Raw genomic sequence first — 19781 nt, 5'->3', positions numbered from 1 at the left:
TAAGGTACGCGAACGGGAGTTTCAGTGGGCAGCTTCTAAGTATACGTTGATTTTTTCTTGAGCCTAGCTGACCTTCTCCGTAGGTCCACTTCTGGGATTATGGAGTCCATTTGCTTAGCTTCCTCTATATGGGAATTTTGGATAGTATTACTAGGTTATATTCCTTAGGGTCGGGTTTCAAGGCAATGTGATAATTGTCCTAGCTGTGTTTCTTGACTTTTAAGTAGAGCCAATTGCTTTCGCATGAGTATCTCTTTCTGGTCTTGTCTAGATGCAGTTCTTTGATTTAGCTGTTGTTGTCAGTGAATTAACTGAGTCAACTGATCTTCAGTCCCGAGAGCCGGGTTAGTTACTTTCGTAAGTTTGGTGGTTGGGGAATTTTTCTCAGCTGGTGGACCAGTGAGTGGAAGTGGTTGATCGTAGGTTAATTGAGATTATTGGGGTACATAAGGTGGGTAACGATAGCGAAAAGGCTGGTTGTTTCTTTAAAATTAGTTAACCCTAGGTTGTTGATTGAATCCGGGATTTGATTGACGAGCTGGCTATTGAACGTAACAGACTGAACCGTCAGGATTCTCGTACTCAACTTGATATTCTTCAGTGGGTTGCGCGTTGGTACAAATAACACATTCCTGAACCTCGTTAACCTGCTGTGGTTGCATCTTCAATTCTTCGAGTTGTTTAGCAAGAGACTCCATCTTGTCTGTGAGTGATTCGATGGCCTCCGTTTGATTGTTAAGTGCGGAGAGTGGAGCAGATGATGAAGTTGTTTCACCACTGTTCCAGTCATGATGATACATTGTCATATTTTTGAGTAACTCCCATGCTTTGTCTGCGGTTTGGTTCATCAAATTCTCTTGAGCTGCTGCATCGATCGTCGTCCTATGATTTATCGTAAGACCATTGTAGAAGGTACAGATTTGGGCTGACCGTTCTAACTGGTGATTAGGGCATTTCTTCAGCAAGATTTTGAATCGCTCCCATGCAGTGTAAAGAGATTCATCGTAACTTTGTTTAAAGTTAATGATGTCATTCTTAAGTCTGGTTTGTTTAGAAGGAGGAAAATATTTGGTTAGGAATTTAGTAGCCATCTCCATCCATGATGTGATGGAATCTTTTTCCAATTCTTTAAACCATGTTTGTGCATGATGAGTGAGAGAATAGGGGAACATATATAGCCGGAATATATCTTATCCTATCTCTGGCTGTTTGTAGGAGTTCGAAAGAAATATGAATTTATCAAGGTGAGAGTTAGGATCTCAGTAATCCATGAAATTGACAGCCATTTTGGATGAGTTGTATAATATAATGTTTTAACTCGAACGAGTGTCCTTGAATCTCTAGAAATCTGAATGGTCCTCCTCGACATTCAATCGAGGGTTTGGTGTTTTCTGCTAGGGTAACGCGTAATGCCATTCGATTTCTGATTCGTTCTTTGATATGGCCAAAACGGAAGGTTTTATTTGCGCGGTGACGTTAGGCCACGACACGTCAGAATCAGCTACCACGGGGGTGAGTAATGGTTTTATTATTTATATTTAGCTGGGGTTCCTAGCTATAACTCACCTACTTGTCTTCATTTTAACGAGTAAGTGGTAAATATAACTCAGGTACGTATTTTTGTATGTTTGCTCAGTAACGTGGGACAAAAGTGCCTATATAGTTAACCCTAGTGATAAGAGGCGATAGATTAAGACTAACTAAATAAAACAGTAATTGGACATTAAAAGTAAAGATAGATAGGTATGAAGAATAGAATTCTGAAGGGGAATTATCGCAAGAGTTTAACTTCCTAGGATAAACACTAAACCTCAATCAACTGGGCTATGAACCTAACTGATTTGTCACTAAGAGTTTAGGCCTTGAAGATTATGGCTAATACGGATATCCCTACTCCCAACGTTAACCTAAAAGGTTTAAACGACCTTATGGAATGAATCCTAGGTACATGAACAAAGTGGTATACCCATAAAGGAAAGTCTCAGCTTTTCTTAATCCTAGTTGGTCTAACTAAAGCAATATCCTACCACTTAATCACTATGCTATGCCTTAAATTAACAGATGTGCAATCTTAGATATTCTAAGGTACTGCTAATTGGGATAGAAGTCTCTCCTTTGCGATCACTTATTCAACCCCGGATCATCTTACAATATCTCAAGAACATTGCTTCTGACGCGAATCATGCTTTTGAGTAAGCTAGTGTTCACTGAACTCTCTAATGCTAACTCTAATCACAACTTAAATGGGCAGATCTTCTATGACGAACAAGTTGTTATTCGTACGTAGGTTCTATATCCCTATTGTGACGTTAAGCACACATAACTACTTACCTTGTATCCTAGGGTTAATCAGGTCCTAATACTAAGTTATAGCCACGTGAATAAGCAGAAAGAGTGATCCGTAAATTAAACTTCTAAATCGTCAAGGTTTCAGCATAACAGTATGATAAGTCTCAGATAAAATATTCAACATATAATAAATATTTGTAACAGATAGATAATCATGCAAGATGAAAGCAACTCAAGATAATAACTTTATATATATATATATATATATATATATATATATATATATATATATATATATATATATATATATATATATATATATATATATATATATATATATATATATATATATATTAAATTAAGGAAAGCGTTCACCGTTTACAGACGAGATCTGGACCATTACAAGTGCTGACAACCTCTAGACCGCTCCTATTACAATCTTCGGCGTTCGTCTCCGGGTACTTAATTTCCCGCTCGGAGGTGAGAAGGCCTTGAAAGCTCTAGTGAGAGAAAGGGTATTGTAGTGAGAGAGTGAAGAGAGTTGTGTGGAAATTGGATGATAAAAAGCCCTTTAAATAGACTAGAAAATTGCCTGCAAACGCTGGCAGGCCGTATTTGACAGGCAAGCCGTTTCTAGGGGCTATTTGCTGGACCGTTTGGCAGGCCGTACCCCATACTGGCAAGCCGTATGGCAGGCCGTTTTTTTGGTCTGATCAGCCTTGATTCACTGGATCGTAACTTGATTTCTTGTCTTTCACCGTTTTCGCTCTAGAATCTTCGTTTTAGCTCTGTTTCTCTTGATTCTTTTTGCATCGTCTTCGTAATTACTTTACCTACAAATTTAATCGAAAAAGCGATTATTTTGCGGACAAATCTTTGAACTTTATGATTTTGGGACTTAATATCGGGGGTGAAAACATGATTTTTAGCCGATATTAAATATCCCACACTTAGACTTTGCTTGTCCTCAAGCAAACTTCTGAACTCAAAACAGTGAGGACTTTAATTCGTAGTGATCAAGTTGTTTTTGTTTCGCAAGACGGAAGAGCGGAAACTTAGTTTTTATCCTTTTTGCTATCCTCGAATCTTTTTCTGCAAGCATGAGAGGAGGTTACATAACTGAGGCTATCTCACTCGGGTCACTCATTTCACTAAAGTGTTTAGGGTGTCCTATAGTTCTAAGAAATGAAGTCACTCTTAGCCAGTCATGCTTACATTCTTCATCATAGGCTTGATCAAGACTCAAATCTTCATCACTTATTTACGAGAATTTTTGGTTATCGACTCAGCTCGAATTGTGAAGAGATAGGGGTTTAGAAGTTTCTAGAGTGCGAAGGGTTTTGATAGATATGAGTTTCTTTTAAAAGATTGATTTTTGCAATCCTTTCAGCTTTTTGTAGGGAATTTCTCGGTAAGCATCCTTCTTTTTGACTGCCAGGAATTTCTTTTCCCGAATCTTTTCTGGTTCTGCTCCTTTTCTTAGAACCTTTATTTATAGAGACTTTGCTCTAGTTTATATTTTTTTATTTTTTTTTTGAAAGCATCTTTTGCTTTTTTCTTCGAGGTCTCCTTTTGGCGAAATTCTTTGATAATTGGCTTGGATGCTCGCATTTTTTTCTCGTACGATTTTGTAGAGGGTTTTCCCGAAAAAGAATGATTTGGTTGGGATTTATTTCTTTTATGAAGCGGATAAAGTAGATAAGAAGGGGTGAATGAACTTGTGGAGTGAAAATGGAAACGAAAGTGTGTAGCGGGGGTTGTTTTTGTCTTCACGAATAGCTGAGGTTCTAACTTAGTCATCCTCGTCAAAATGTGTGATTCCGAAATGTAGATCAAGAGCAAGTTCTGATTCTGAGATGTTAACATTGGCGCGCTCAACGGAAATATAGTGAAGCACTAAAAATGAGTGCTTATAAAGCCTTATTTGGGAGTGCCTCACAACAATTATAGCAGGTCAAATTGCACCATTCGTTATGCAATGCTCTTTTGGAAAGTTAATTTTTAGATTTTAAAAGAGGCGTTGTATTATTAAAAGTTTATGTTGGTGGGGTTGCCAATCCCACACTTAGTTTTTAAAGTGGAATAGTAGTTTGCGTATATTCTATTGAAAAGGTGATGAAGACGTAGTACTCCCCTATGGTTTCAGGACGTGTGGTCGGATGGCGCGCTAGTTATTGATCCTTCAATTCTTGTGCCGACGTCATCCTCATTTAAAGCGTCCTTGCTCCAAGTTGTGTTTCCATCTCGTACGGTCTCGATCGTTGTTTATTTTTTGACGTTTTATTCATGCAATTTATTATTCTAAAAACCATACATACTAAAACATAAAGATAGTTATGCCCGGAATCGGGCATACAAAAATAAGATAATGTAGCATAAGTGATAATACGAATGTTCAAAAATAAACATGGTCACGGCTGAGGTGGTGGGTACGGAGGGGAATAGATTACGCTGGTGCGTGGCCTGGTCGAGTTTCTCAATCTGCACTGACCCTCGTCGGTCATTTCCTCGTCCGTAGCGAACTGGTTTGTCAACTCTTCCGTGTTCATGCCCGAGGATATTCTAAACTGTATTTCATCCGATCGTGCAATTAACCCAGTAAGTGATGATGTGCTCATGTAAACCATAGGCCCTGTCTGCTGTGACGACCCGGAAATTTCCGACCAAATTTTAACTTAATCTTTATATGTTTCTGATACGATAAGCAAAGTCCGTAATATGAAATCTTAAAAGTTTTAAGAATTATATCCATGAAATCAATTACCCTTTGATTATTCCCGACGATTCACGAACTATTGTGTGTAAATAAATATGTAACTATATATATACATATATAAATATAAGTGTACATATTAAGTTGAATTAATAAAATACAAAATAATAAATTGAATTGAAAATGTAAAGTAAACTACAAAGTAATTAAGTTATTATTTAAATATATATATATATATATATATATATATATATATATATATATATATATATATATATATATATATATATATATATATATATATATATATATATAATATTATTATCTATATACGATTACTATTAGTAATTGTTAATGTATTGTGAGATATATATATATATATATTAAATAATCAATAAATGTTAATATATTATATAATGAAAATTTATATATTATATATAGGTACAAGCTAAAATATAAACGTTATACTAATAGTATTATCATTACTTCATTATCATTATTAATGTTAATATTAAAAATCTATAATTGTATTATTATTATAAGTAGTGTTATTAGTAACATTATTAAAAATATTATTGTTATCATTCTCATTATCAGTAAACTTATTAAAATTATTAATTCTATAAATATCATTATTATTTATTACTCTTATTAATACATTAATTTTTTTTGAAGTATTAATATTATTATTAATATTATAAATTTTATTATTATTATTTATGTATATATGCAATTATAATCAGATGTACAAAATACTAATAAATATACAAATACGTAGAGCTATATATGTATATACATAAAATTCAGCTTATATACATATATATGTATAGACATGTAAGTAATAGCTTATATACATATATATATGTACAAGTCATGTAAGTAATCAGTTCCCCATCCTTATCAACCTTTTTTGTAAATTGTTTTAAATATCTCAACTTGGTACGAATATGATATATTTTTCCCATTTAACTGTATATCTTTTTTTTTTGCTCTTGGTGAACTTGTTACAAATCGAATCCCAACACATATTACAGCCAAATTCAGTTGAACATCCCTTTCTACTTTTATTTTATTTTTTTTGTTTTGTTTTCTTCAATTTTGTTTCTGCCTGATTCACGTAGATATCACCATCGATTTATATAAGAAACGATTCCTTCAAGATATCGATAAAATTCATTCAATTCTCTCCACCCTCAACCACAACTATAACTGTCCATGATTATTGAAGCCTGTAATGTAAATAATTTTTTTTTTAACCGTCGAGGTCCCTGCTCAGATGCATTTTATCAATAGCTAAAAATCTAATCAATTGTCAAAATGTACAAATACAAATGTGTTAGGAATTGTTTACTTAGACTATCCGTAATTTTTCAGATTCCAATTCCACGATTTGAGCTCGAATTTTGAAGTCAAAGTTTAAATTACAAAAGTCAACAGTTTTATTCATCGTGAAATCCGTAATCGTATTGATGTTTCTGGATCAATTGATGATTCAAGGAGTTTCTAAGATCGATTTACCATCTATTTCATGAAGAAACTTTAGTCTAAAAACGCCTAGATTCTTAAATCAAAGTTTGAGTTCATTTTTTTGTTCTCTTTTTCGAACAGCAGCCTGTGCAATATTATTTTTTTTACTTTGTGATTGTGTCTGATAAATTGTAATCACGCTACAAGCTTTTTACGTTTTGTTGTTAAATCCAGAAATCGATTTCATAATATGATTAAATGAGTTCTTAGTTGATTAAGGCATGAAGAAGATGAAGAAATTCGTAAATGGTTTAAAACAAAGTAAAAAAGAGTTAAAACAAATATGAAGCAGCAGACTAATGGTTTAAGGGAGTGTTGGGGTATCGAGAGGTCTCGGGTTCGAGTCTCGGCTGGGTCAATTCTTTTTAGAAAAAGGGTATACTCCTTGATTTATTTATTTCTTTATCATTATTATTGTTATTATTATTAGTATTATTATTATTATTATTAACAATATTGTTATGATTATCAAAACTATAAAATTTGTTTGTTAGATAAATGTTATGTACATAAAGTATATATAATACATATACCATAATTATTTTAACTATATATCAAACAATATATATATATATATATATATATATATATATATATATATATATATATATATATATATATATATATATATATATATATGTATTCTTATAAATACCTTGTATAACAAATTACTAATTTTAAATAATACTAAACATATATATAAATATATGGACATATATATTAATATAATTGAATGAATAAATATAAATCACTTTAAGATATATATATATATATATATATATATATATATATATATATATATATATATATATATATATATATATATATATATATATATATATATATATATATATATATATATATATATATATAAAATAAATATATATCACATATAATTTAAGATATAATATAAGTATATGTTTTAAATAGAATTTAATATAAATCCTATATAAATACAAATATATATAAATAATATATATCAATAAATAAAAGTTATGTAATTTTCGTTATATGTTTTAATATATATATACAAATGATATAGGTTCGTGAATCCGAGGTCAACCCTGCATTGTTCAGTTGTTCAATATAGTCATATGTATTTTTACTACAAAATACATTAGGTGAGTTTCATTTACCTTTTTACCCTTTATATTTTTGGGCTGAGAATACATGCGCAACTTTTATAACTGTTTTACGAAATAGACACAAGTAATTGAAACTACGTTATATGGTTAACTGATATAAATCGAATATGCCCCTTTTAGTCTGGTAATCTAAGAATTAGGGAACAGACACCCTAATTGACGCGGACTCTAAAGATAGATCTATCGGGCCCAACAAGCCCCATCCAAAGTACCGGATGCTTTAGTACTTCAAAATTTATATCATGTCCGAAGGAGGATCCTGGAATGATGGGGATATTCTTATATGCATATTGTGAATGTCGGTTACCAGGTGTTCAATCCATATGAATGATATTTTGTCTCTATGCATGGGACGTATGTTTATGAGAAATGGAAATATGAAATCTTGTGGTCTATTAAAATGATAGAAATGAATGTTTATGAAAAACTAATGAACTCAACAACCTTTTGGTTGACACTTTAAAGCATGTTTATTCTCAGGTACGAAAGAAATCTTCCGCTGTGCATTTGCTCATTTTAGAGACATTACTTGGAGTCATTCATGACATATTTCAAAAGGTGTTGCATTCGAGTCGTCGAGTTCATCAAGATTGTTATCAAGTCATTTATAGTTTAGATATATTATGAAATGTTATGCATTGTCGTCAACTTTCAATGTACTAAAAGTTTGTCTTTTTAAAAACGAATGCAATGTTTGTAAAATGTATCATATAAAGGTCAAGTACCTCGCAATGAAATCAACTATTGTGAATCGTTTATAATCAATATGGACTTCGTCCAGATGGATTAGGACGGGTCCTTTCAGTTGGTATCAGAGTGGTGGTCGTAGCGAACCAGGTCTTGTATTAGTGTGTCTAACTAGGAGTTGTTAGGATGCATTAGTAAGTCTGGACTTTGACTTAGTAGTTGTTAGGTTATATTAATAAGTCTGGACTTGAACTTGGTCTGCATGTCAAAAAGTTTTGCTTATCATTAGTGTCGAAAATTATTTGCTTATCCTCCTTAAAGTCTAGACACGTCTTACTGCCTCTATTGCATAGACTGTGTATAGATAAATTCATATCTTAGCGTGTCTGTTATTGTTACCTTTGCCTGACAGCTTCCGTAGATTTCTCCGTAATTTATGGGATTTTAGTATTATGTATGCATATGTAAATCATGTACTGCAGGGTACTAATCTACATCCTATAATCTATTTCTTATTGAAAATCCTTCATCTGATCGTATGAGATGAATCCCTCCACCAGTTCGAGTCCCTCAGATTTCGATAGCTATTCCGATAGTTATTCCGACAGCTATTCCGACATGGATATTCACCTAAGCTCCAAAAGCGGTGTCACCAGAATGAATCAATCAATCAGTCTTCCCCAATTCATCTGATGGGTTCGTAGTCGATTTAAACAAAGGAGACATGAAGAAGGAGATCCTTTTCATCCACCAAATTATCCTCTTGGCGAAGAACCTGAAGCACCTACCGGCGAGTTTATCCGAAACACCATTTTCAGACTCATTTCCCGAATATCTCACCACGATTGTATTCTATCTAAAATTCTAAAACCTTATTCGTCCGCTTGTTTCCAACCGCCAATCATCCCGGAGTAATCGAAGAAGTTAATGAATTTCGCGCTCGAGTAATCAATTTGGAGAATATGGTGCAAAACGTACCAGATTCAGCAACATCACCGGCACCAACAGTACCATCACCACTATCAACAACAACATCCACATCCCATGCCTCAACATCTCATTCTGTACCTCGAGTACAATCATCGTTCTACGAATTGTTCTACATCATTTATCTTCATTCTACATTGTGATTATGTAATCTCTAAAGTTTTAGAGATTATTCATTCTAGTTCCAAACAGAAATCAAATGAGATTGATATCATATTAACTCATTAAATCCATGATTACATCTGAAGAAAATATATATGTAAATACATTTTCATAAACATTTTAATTAAAAATTCTTTCGTACAAACTGTTAATGGTGAAAATATTTTAACGGGTAGGTAATACCCGAGGAATATTTAGATATTACATTAATAAGTACACTGTACATTCTTTCAAGCCTAATTCAATATTTATTTACTATCCTACTTACATCCACAGACATACATATTCGTTCACCACAGAATAACCATTTTCATTCAAATTTCATATTTGGATTTTGATCTATCAAAATCCAACAAGTGGCTTAATGAAGAAAACACTGAACAAAATAAAATTTGTTAGAAACAAACAAATTAACTATGAGAAATTTTGTTAAGAATCCACGCTAACTGTTCCTAGCTAACTGGTTACATTTTATTTATCGCAATTTAATTATAGCAATTTACATTCTCGCAATTTACATTCTCGTAATTTACATTCTCGCAACTTTTTTTATCGTCATTTAATTTCTGTTATTTATTTTACGCACTTTAAATATCGGGACACGTATACAAGGTTTTGACATATCATATCAACGCATCTATATATATTATTTGGAATAACCATAGACACTCTATATGCAGTAATGATCGAGTTCTCTATACAGGGTTGAGGTTGATTCTATAATAATATATATAATTTGAGTTGTGATCTAGTCTGAGACATGTACACGGGTCATGATATGTATTAATTAATTCGAATATTATATATTAAACTATATATGAATTATTGGACTATCAACTGTGGACTATCGACTGTGGACTAATAAGATTGGACAATTAAAATGAATTAAAATATTGATTATAATATATGAAACTAAACAATTCTTCAAGTTTGCCACTTGATCTCATTTTAAATCTCATTTGTATCTTGACGATTTCAATCTGCATTCAAACCTTTCATGATTCTTGAAAACACTTCAATCGATAGGATGAACTAACCGCACTCCATCTACGGAAGAAGAAAGATTGATGCATATAGTTATACACCTGAAAACACTCGGAACCTGAGTAAACGTTTAACATGTATCTGTGCTAACTCCTTGACGTTGTTATTACCGACAGTAAGTTTACAATCTCTCTTCAAATTAGCAAATTTTGTCACAACTCCAACAAGTCAACTTCGACTTTTCAGTTGGATTAACCTTATTATAACCTCGATATATATGCGTGCTCTTTTATTGTTACCGGAGAACCTTTTATATCTCACCATATTATCAGTAGATGTACCAGCAACCTCTTTGCTCCTTGGTTTAAATCCCTTCGACAAATCACTATATTTATTCATAAATACCCTATCATATACTCATCCTCGTTTTGTAACAAGAATTACTTTACCGAGAATCAGCAAATCAGTATTTAAAATCTCGCAACATTTCTACATCAACAGTTATATGTATACATATAACATTTATCTCTTAGAACTATGATCTTTCATTCTGAAATTCTGAAAAGCACTCAGTCTGCGAATTAATACTCTGAATGTTGAAAAAGCTGAATGAAGCAGCAGAAACTGTAGACAACCGTAAACGACCTTAATCGTCGGAAGTTTGATGATAAAGAATAATATGTTGGAAAAGCTCAGAAAAGTTGGAACTGAAAAACGGATTGAGCTAACCATGAAGGAGACCAAGGACAAATACAAGGACCATACCCTATATTCAAAGAATCCAGAAAATTCTGGATCCGTTGAAATCTTTAGAGAATATCTTGCTCCGAAGTCATGTTAAAATCTTGCGGAAAATCTTTCTCCATCAACCATCGAACTTAGAAATTTCAAAATATCATCATCAATATCTTCGATATTTGTGAGGATATTTTCATAAATATTTTCATCCGAGATTATATACCTCTTCGTGCTATCTGTATTACATCATATTGAAAACTGTTTTAGTTTTCAATATTCTGTAACATCTAAGTATAAATTATGAATGAATTTTGAAGTGATGTTGGAAATTGAAGCATGAGTGTAAGACCCTGATTTCTGTTTCAGGCAAATGGGATGCCGTCCAAGATTTGGGACGCCGTCCAGTAATGAAAGGTGGGACGCCGTCCAAGATAACTGGCGGGCCAGCTGTTATTTTATTTTAAAAAGGGATATTTTGGTAAATTCACATAGGTGCCGGTTTGGAGCCTTCAAGGCTAATTCATTGATCACTTTGGATCATATTTCACCAACCAAAAACACTCTCATCCTTTTCTAGAGAGAGAAGAGAAGTTTAGAGAGAGAGGTGGATTTGGAGAGGAAGGAGTCGATTTCTCGCAAAATCTCGGGTTATAAAGTTGTTCATCTCGCTCCTAGCTACGTTGTGGTAGCATTGGTAAGCTCAAACTCCGAATTTCATTTGTTTAGATTTGATATTCAAGTTAGGGTTTTGAGCTAGTTTGTTGAGAAACCCTTTTAGATGATGAGATGGGTTTATGGTGACTATTTATTCTTGTCACTTGGCGGGTTTTGGGTCGGTTGACGATTTAGCCTTGATTAGGGTTTGATTTGGAGTTTAATCACTAGGATTAGTGATTCTGGAAGTGTTGGAACCCTTTTGGGTGAGTTTGGTTAACTAATTTTGAAATGGGTCAAAATTAGGGTTTTGGTGTCAAATTGGGTAAGACACGTGTTTAACACTTGTGTTCGGGTTTAATCGGTGTGTTAGGACCATTTTCACTCGTGTTAGTGATTATTTGGTTAGTTTGGGCACAGTTTGTGCTTGGAGGTGCATTTGGGTCGAAATTTGCATTAAGTGTAAATTGGGTTGGTTTGTAAGTCAACCCTAATTGTGTTGTTTGTAATGTGATAATGGAATAGGTACTTTCCATTGACGGGTTGCGGATTATTCGGAGGCATTCATCAAGACGACAAGGTGAGTGTTAATATCCTATATGCATATGTATGTGTAGGATGGGTGTGGGTCAGGTGAAGTGGTTCTCGGTTATAGAGCTCACTTCACATATAGGTGGATTTGATGAACTTGCGTTTAGGTCCAATTGGCACGGTTGTGCGTTTTAGTTGACCACCTTTGGCGAGGTACACGTTTTGTGTGTACGTTATCACACGTGTTTGTGATGTGGAGTATATAACCCCAATGGCGAAGGGTTGATATTGTTGTGATGTGGATAACCCCGATATGGTGGATTTTATAATCCCGTGACCGTGGGTTTTGAATTGGAGAAGTAGATCTCGTGTAGTTCGGATTCACGATGACGCGTGTAGTTCGGTCATCTTATTGGAAATGAATCTCGTGTAGTTCGGATTCATGGTTACTCGTGTAGTTCGGTCATCTTATTGAGGTAGTAATCTCGTGTGGTTTCGGATTACTAAGGCTCGTGTAGTCCGGCCAACCTCGATGTTGTGAAGATAGTAATCTCGTGTGGTTTCGGATTACTAAGGCTCGTGTAGTTCGGCCAATCTTCATTGTGGCGTTTGGTATTCGGTAATGGGTTAAGGGGTTAACCTTATTCGTTTTATATTGTAATATATTAATGTATTGTTGTGTTGTAGCTAACCCTCCGGGTGTAGCTTATTGGCGTTGTTCACATAGTTGTTGGTGAACTTACACTTTGTTGATATCTTTAGCTTGTTGCTTAGAGGTAGTACGGTATGCTTAGTGTAGTTGCCTTATACATGGATGTTTCGGTATGCGGTATTTGATATTTGTGTGACGTGTCCATTTTATACATATATATGTATGTAGTATATTATCATTCACTAAGTGTTAGCTTACCCTCTCGTTGTTTACATTTTTATAGATTGCACGGATGCGGTGGCTCGGGTAAGCGCGGGGACTAGTGGACTTGCGTAGTTGCTTTAGAATACTTGCTTTTGGATTTGATTAGGATTGGGTAGCGTGTCCCCAATCCCATGCTCGGTCTATGTTTTTGTATAAACTAATGGGTCGAAATAGTCACTTGTGGTATTTTGGGTCGATGTGGGCCCGGTGTCGTAAAACTCGGTTTTTATTGTGAAAAACTCTTAGTTTAAACTATTGTAATCTATTGTGAAAGTGTTTTGGTTTAAAAGTGACGGGAAGCGGGTTTTCACCAGCGTGTGTTCGAAAAACTGATTAGAATGTTTTAGTACATCTGGACGTCATCCCAGATGGCTGGACGCCGTCCCAGTCTTACGTGCTGGACGCCGTCCAAGCTTTTGGACGCCGTCCAGATCAACTGTTCCAAATTTTTTTTTTTTTTTTTGTGGCACATTTTCGGAAGGTTAACGGGTTGGGTTATTACAAGTGGTATCAGAGCATGGTCTAAGGGATTTAGGTGACTTGAGATAGGTGCCTAGACTTAGACTTTTATGTGTGCTTATTTGTTGCGGGACTTGTAAGATTACGGGTTGGAATGGGAATTTGGTTAGTGCCTTAATTGATAGGTGGACTAACTTGTATATTAATACGTGGATATTATTAATATACGATTGTGTTATGTTTGTGTTTATGTTGTGTTGCGAATATCATCGAGCAAGATGGTCGTTATACTAACGAGGGGATACGATGTGGGTGCGTAATAAGGACTTGCAAACCTTATTACGGGTGCAAATCGTGTTTAAGAAGTGAAGTACCACGAGTGTCGAGCAAGATGGGGCGGTGTTGTGCGTATGGTTTTATACGTTCGTGGACTAACCGTTTTGCATTCTTTAGAATGACGATGCGAAACGCGATCGAGATGAATAACGAGGAGTTTAACTCTAGAGTTGCGGCTGCCGTTGCGGAGCAAATGAGTGCATTTCGAGAAGAAATGGATAGGAGGTATTCCGAATTTCGAAATAGTGGTGAAATGTAGCATTGTCTTAAGAGCTTCATGAGAACTAAACCTCCGATATATGACGGGAAACCAGATCCTTTGGTTAGCACCGCATGGATTTCGGATGTTGTAGGGTGTTTTCGTACTATTGAATGCCCTCCCGAGAAAAAGACGAGACTCTCTACTAGTTTATTGCGGGGTAGGGCGAAGGATTGGTTGGATGGTAAGATTGATCTTGTTGGCAGTGAAGCGTTTATGGCGTTATCGTGGGACGAGTTTAGGAAGGAATTCTTCGAGGAGTTCCGGACTTCGACCGACTTGTCGGAATTGCGTAATGAGTTGCGAAATTTGCAACAGGGTTCTATGGATTTGAATACTCTCAAGACGACCTTTATGGCGAAGGCTCATTTTTGCCCGGAGTATTTGGGGAATGATAATTTATTGATGCAAGATTTCTATCGGACTTTGAATGATGACTTGAAGAGTAAGATTAGCCGGGGTTACGCGAATTCGTTTGCGGAATTATTCGCGGTGGCTAGAGGTTTCGAGTCGTATACGCAATCAAAGATTGGTGAACCTTCAAGTGAGAGAAGGGTTGTTTCGTATGGTGCTCCGAGTAAGAGGACTAAGGGTCCGAGTGTGAGCACGGGTGGTACGCGGACGGGTATATCGGATTCTAGTGTATCTAGATGTTACAATTGTGGCATGAGGGGTCACAAGTCTTGGGAATGTTCGGTACCAAAGAGTGATGGCATGGTGTGCTTCAATTGTCAAGAAGAAGGACATCGTAAGTCGGAATGTCCCAAGTTAGCAGGGACGGGTGCGGTAAGGAGACGTTAAGGTACATTTCGTTTTAATAAATATGTTCTTTGATTATTTATTAAGTGCCGTTGAATTTGAGTTTATAAAATGCCTTGTGTTGTGCATATTGTTGTTATGGGTGGCGTTCCTAATGGAAGTACCCTATGGTGACGTTTGATTGTCGGGCGAAGGGCGTAAGACTTGGTGCAACCAAGCATTCCTTAGTATCTGGGAAATGTTCCTACCAAGCCATGAAAATGGGTTTTGGTGTTCGATTGTTAAGCGCGTGTTCGCTATAGTGTGGAAGTTGATGAACTATGAGGTTCGTTGGGTGGTTAGAACCCTTGAAATCGAGTGTTTTGAATCTCGATGTATGTTGGTAATGGAATTTATATGACGCGACATTAGGTGCCTCTTTTATACCTACTAGCGTGGTGTTCAACTCCGATTGTGTTGAGGTTACATTGTACTTAGGGTACCGAAGTGAAACCCTTAGGTACATGAGTGACTAGGGAAATTTGGCAAACTATAGCAATTGGATGATTGCGAGAGTAGAGTTTGTATAATCGTGGTACACTTTTTGTTCAAAGTGTTTAAGGATTGATTGAAATCCTTCGTGTGCTCAAGGCTGGAGCAAGAGGTGGTGATGGGTCGTGTGAACCCAATTATTGGTAAAGTCTACCTTTGGTAGCATCGTACGGCTGTACGAGATGCGGTTATGTGATGTAGTTCCAAGTGGGGGAGTTACACTCCCGCCCGAGGAAGTTTTAGTGTGAGATTTTGGATGACGTTTTAGTAAGATCCGAAAATTGTGTTGGGACCTAGTTTGGTCGATTTGTGGTAGATTACAATTTTGGGTAAATTGTACTTATGGTTTGGATTTGAATTATCACCGAGGTGGTAATGTGGTAAATCTCATTGAGAGATAATGGACGTGTTTGGTGAGCAAGGTGAAATCCTTCGGTTAAGGGAGGTGTGTCGAATTCTCTTCTATAGAATTATTGTTTTGTGCCTATGTTTGAAATAGGTGGTTCTTGCTCGAGTGTGTGAATGGTTAGTGGTATCCGTTAGGATTCACTATGGCGTAGCAGAGCGCGATGTTACGCTACTCGTCGTTCGAGGCCAAAAGGGAGTTGATTGATGAAGCATGACTTTCGGAGTCCGCTGACTTCATCATTGTATTGGTGATTGATGAAGCATGACCTTTAGGGTCCGCTGACTTCATCATGAGAGTATGCGATTGGTGGAGCATGACCTTCGGGGTCCACTGACTTCATCATGAGCGAGGTGTTATATCGGTGGAGTATGACCTTCGGGATCCACTGACTTCATCCGGTGTTGAGATTGGTGAAGCATGATCTTCGGGTCCGCTGACTTCATCATGGTAGTGGATCGCGTGTGGTTTCGGATTCACGATGACGCGTGTGGTTTCGGTCATCTTATTGTGGAAGTGAGTCGCGTGTAGTTCGGATTCACAAATGACTCGTGTGGTTTCGGTCATTGTATTGAGGAGTGAGTCTCGTGTAGTTCGGATTCACAAATGACTCGTGTAGTTCGGTCATTCCTCTGGGATAGTGACTCTCGTGTAGTTCTGATTCACTATGGCGCGTGTAGTTCGGCCATTCCCGATTGTTGTTGTGGTGAAGGTAGTGAGTCGCGTGTAGTTCGGATTCACTAAGGCGCGTGTGTTTTCGGCCAGCCTTCGTATTGTTGGATGTGTGAGCACCGATGGGAAATTCGAGTACCATCTCCGTGTGCGATTGGATATGCGTTGTCCATGAGTTATTGTTATATGTCGTTGTACACTAACGGATGTTGTTTGATCTATTGGTTGTTTGATACACCGATGGTGGGGTCGTGCGAACCATGTTGTATGATTAGTGATGCGATAGCCGTGTTTCGCTAACATGTTGATACGGGTGTGACAGTAGTCGATTTTGTACACCTTGGGATTAGCGTTGCCATAGTCGTTTGGGCGCTATCGGTTTTAACCGATTGGATTATGATGTTACGGTAGTTGCGTATTGGTCGTATTGCGTACTACAAGGGATGTTTAGCGGTAAGTGTTATTCGTAGGGATTCGTTTGGATTGGTCTTCATCGTTTCGGGTTGCTGACCTTAGGTTGTGACTTGGTTACTTTAGCATTGTACTTGGTAATGGTACGCTAGAGGTTTGATATCTCGATCAGAGATTGGAAGAGTTTTCCCGATGCGAGGGATTGAGCATGGTTTTAGTGCTCGAATTGTGATTTGATAAATCGTGTGTGACGATTTTAGTTATTAAAGGTGATTCATTGGGAAGAATTGCTTGGGAAAGTCGGATTGGGACTGATGTTGAGGACCCTTGAATGTTGTCCGTACGGTTAAGTGACGAGGATCACGAGGACGTGATCGATTCTAAGTGGGGGAGAGTTGTAAGACCCTGATTTCTATTTCAGGCAAATGGGACGCCGTCCAAGATTTGGGATGCCGTCCAGCAATGAAAGGTGGGACGCCGTCCAGGGTTTGGGACGCCGTCCAACACAACTGGCGGGCCAACTGTTATTTTATTTTAAAAAGGGGTATTTTGGTAAATTCACATGGGTGCCAGTTTGAATCCTTCAAGGTTGATTCATTGATCACTTTGGATCATATTTCACCAACCAAAAACACTCTCATCCTTATCTAGAGAGAGAAGAGAAGTTTAGAGAGAGAGGTGGATTTGGAAAGGAAGGAGTCGATTTCTCGCAAAAGCTCGGGTTCTATAGTTGTTCATCTCGCTCCTAGCTACGTTGTGGTAGCATTGGTAAGCTCAAACTCCAAATTTCATTTGTTTAGATTTGATATTCAAGTTAGGGTTTTGAGCTAGTTTGTTGAGAAACCCTTTTAGATGATGAAATGGGTTTATGGTGACTATTTATTCTTGTCACTTGGCGGGTTTTGGGTCGGTTGACGATTTGGCCTTGATTAGGGTTTGATTTGGAGTATAATCACTAGGATTAGTGATTATGGAAGTGTTGGAACCCTTTTGGGTGAGTTTGGTTAACTAATTTTGAAATGGGTCAAAATTAGGGTTTTGGTATCAAATTGGGTAAGACACGTGTTTAACACTTGTGTTCGGTTTTAATCGGTGTGTTAGGACCATTTTCACTAGTGTTAGTGATTATTTAGTTAGTTTGGGCACGGTTTGTGCTTGGTGGTGCATTTGGGTCGAAATTTGCATTAAGTGTAAAATGGGTTGGTTTGTAAGTCAACCCTAATTGTGTTGTTTGTAATGTGATAATGGAATAGGTACTTTCCATTGACGGGTTGCGGATCATTCGGAGGCATTCATCAAGACAACAAGGTGAGTGTTAATATCCTATATGCATATGTATGTGTAGGATGGGTGCGGGTCGGGTGAAGTGGTTCTCGGTTATAGAGCTCACTTCACATATAGGTGGATTTGATGGACTTGCATTTAGGTCTAATTGGCACGGTTGTGCATTTTGGTTGACCATCTTTAGCGAGGTACACGTTTTGTGTGTACGTTATCACACGTGTTTGTAATGTGGAGTATATAACCCCAATGGCGAAGGGTTGATATTGTTGTGATGTGGATAACCCCGATGTGGTGGATTTTATAATCCCGTGACCGTGGGTTTTGAATTGGAGAAGTGGATCTCGTGTAGTTCGGATTCACGATGACGCGTGTAGTTCGGTCTTCTTATTGGAAATGAATCTCGTGTAGTTCGGATTCATGGTGACTCGTGTAGTTCGGTCATCTTATTGAGGTAGTAATCTCGTGTGGTTTCGGATTACTAAGGCTCGTGTAGTTCGACCAACCTCGATGTTGTGAAGATAGTAATCTCGTGTGGTTTCGGATTACTAAGGTTCGTGTAGTTCGGCCAATCTTCATTGTGGCATTTGGTATTCGGTAATGGGTTAAGGGGTTAACCTTATTCGTTTTATATTGTTATATATTAATGTATTGTTGTGTTGTAGCTAACCCTCCGGGTGTAGCTTATTGGCGTTGTTCACATCGTCGTTGGTGAACTTACACTTTGTTGATATCTTTAGCTTGTTGCTTAGAGGTATTACGGTATGCTTAGTGTAGTTGCCTTATACATGGATGTTTCGGTATGCGGTATTTGATATTTGTGTGGCGTGTCCATTTTATACATATATATGTATGTAGTATATTATCATTCACTAAGCGTTAGCTTACCCTCTCGTTGTTTACATTTTTATAGATTGCACGGAAGCGGTGGCTCGGGTAAGCGCGGGGACTAGTGGTCTTGCGTAGTTGCTTTAGAAGACTTGCTTTTGGATTTGATTAGGATTGGGTAGCGTGTCCCCAATCCCATGCTCGGTCTATGTTTTTGTATAAACTAATGGGTCGAAATAGTCACTTGTGGTATTTTGGGTCAATGTGGGCCCGGTGTCGTAAAACTCGGTTTTTATTGTGAAAAACTCTTAGTTTAAACTATTGTAATCTATTGTGAAAGTGTTTTGGTTTAAAAGTGTCGGGAAGCGGGTTTTCGCCCGCGTGTGTTCGAAAAACTGATCAGAATGTTTTAGTACATCTGGACGCCGTCCCAGATGGCTGGACGCCGTCCCAGTCTTAAGTGCTGGACGCCGTCCAAGCTTTTGGACGCCGTCAAGATCAACTGT

The 19781-nt window shown here is 36.8% G+C and overlaps 1 non-coding gene across 1 annotated transcript; it reads left to right on the top strand.

Moving 5' to 3' along the window:
* The first annotated feature begins 936 nt into the window (after window positions 1-936).
* Window positions 937-1042, top strand: LOC139879187 (small nucleolar RNA R71). Its single transcript, XR_011770039.1, has one exon. It is a non-coding gene; the product is annotated as a small nucleolar RNA R71 (small nucleolar RNA).
* Window positions 1043-19781: the final 18739 nt, after the last annotated feature.

Source organism: Rutidosis leptorrhynchoides, chromosome 11, assembly GCF_046630445.1.
Source record: "Rutidosis leptorrhynchoides isolate AG116_Rl617_1_P2 chromosome 11, CSIRO_AGI_Rlap_v1, whole genome shotgun sequence".
Classification (NCBI taxonomy): domain Eukaryota; kingdom Viridiplantae; phylum Streptophyta; class Magnoliopsida; order Asterales; family Asteraceae; genus Rutidosis; species Rutidosis leptorrhynchoides.
The sequence above is the reverse complement of the archived record's forward strand: the minus strand, read 5'-3'. Positions and strand labels throughout refer to the sequence as shown.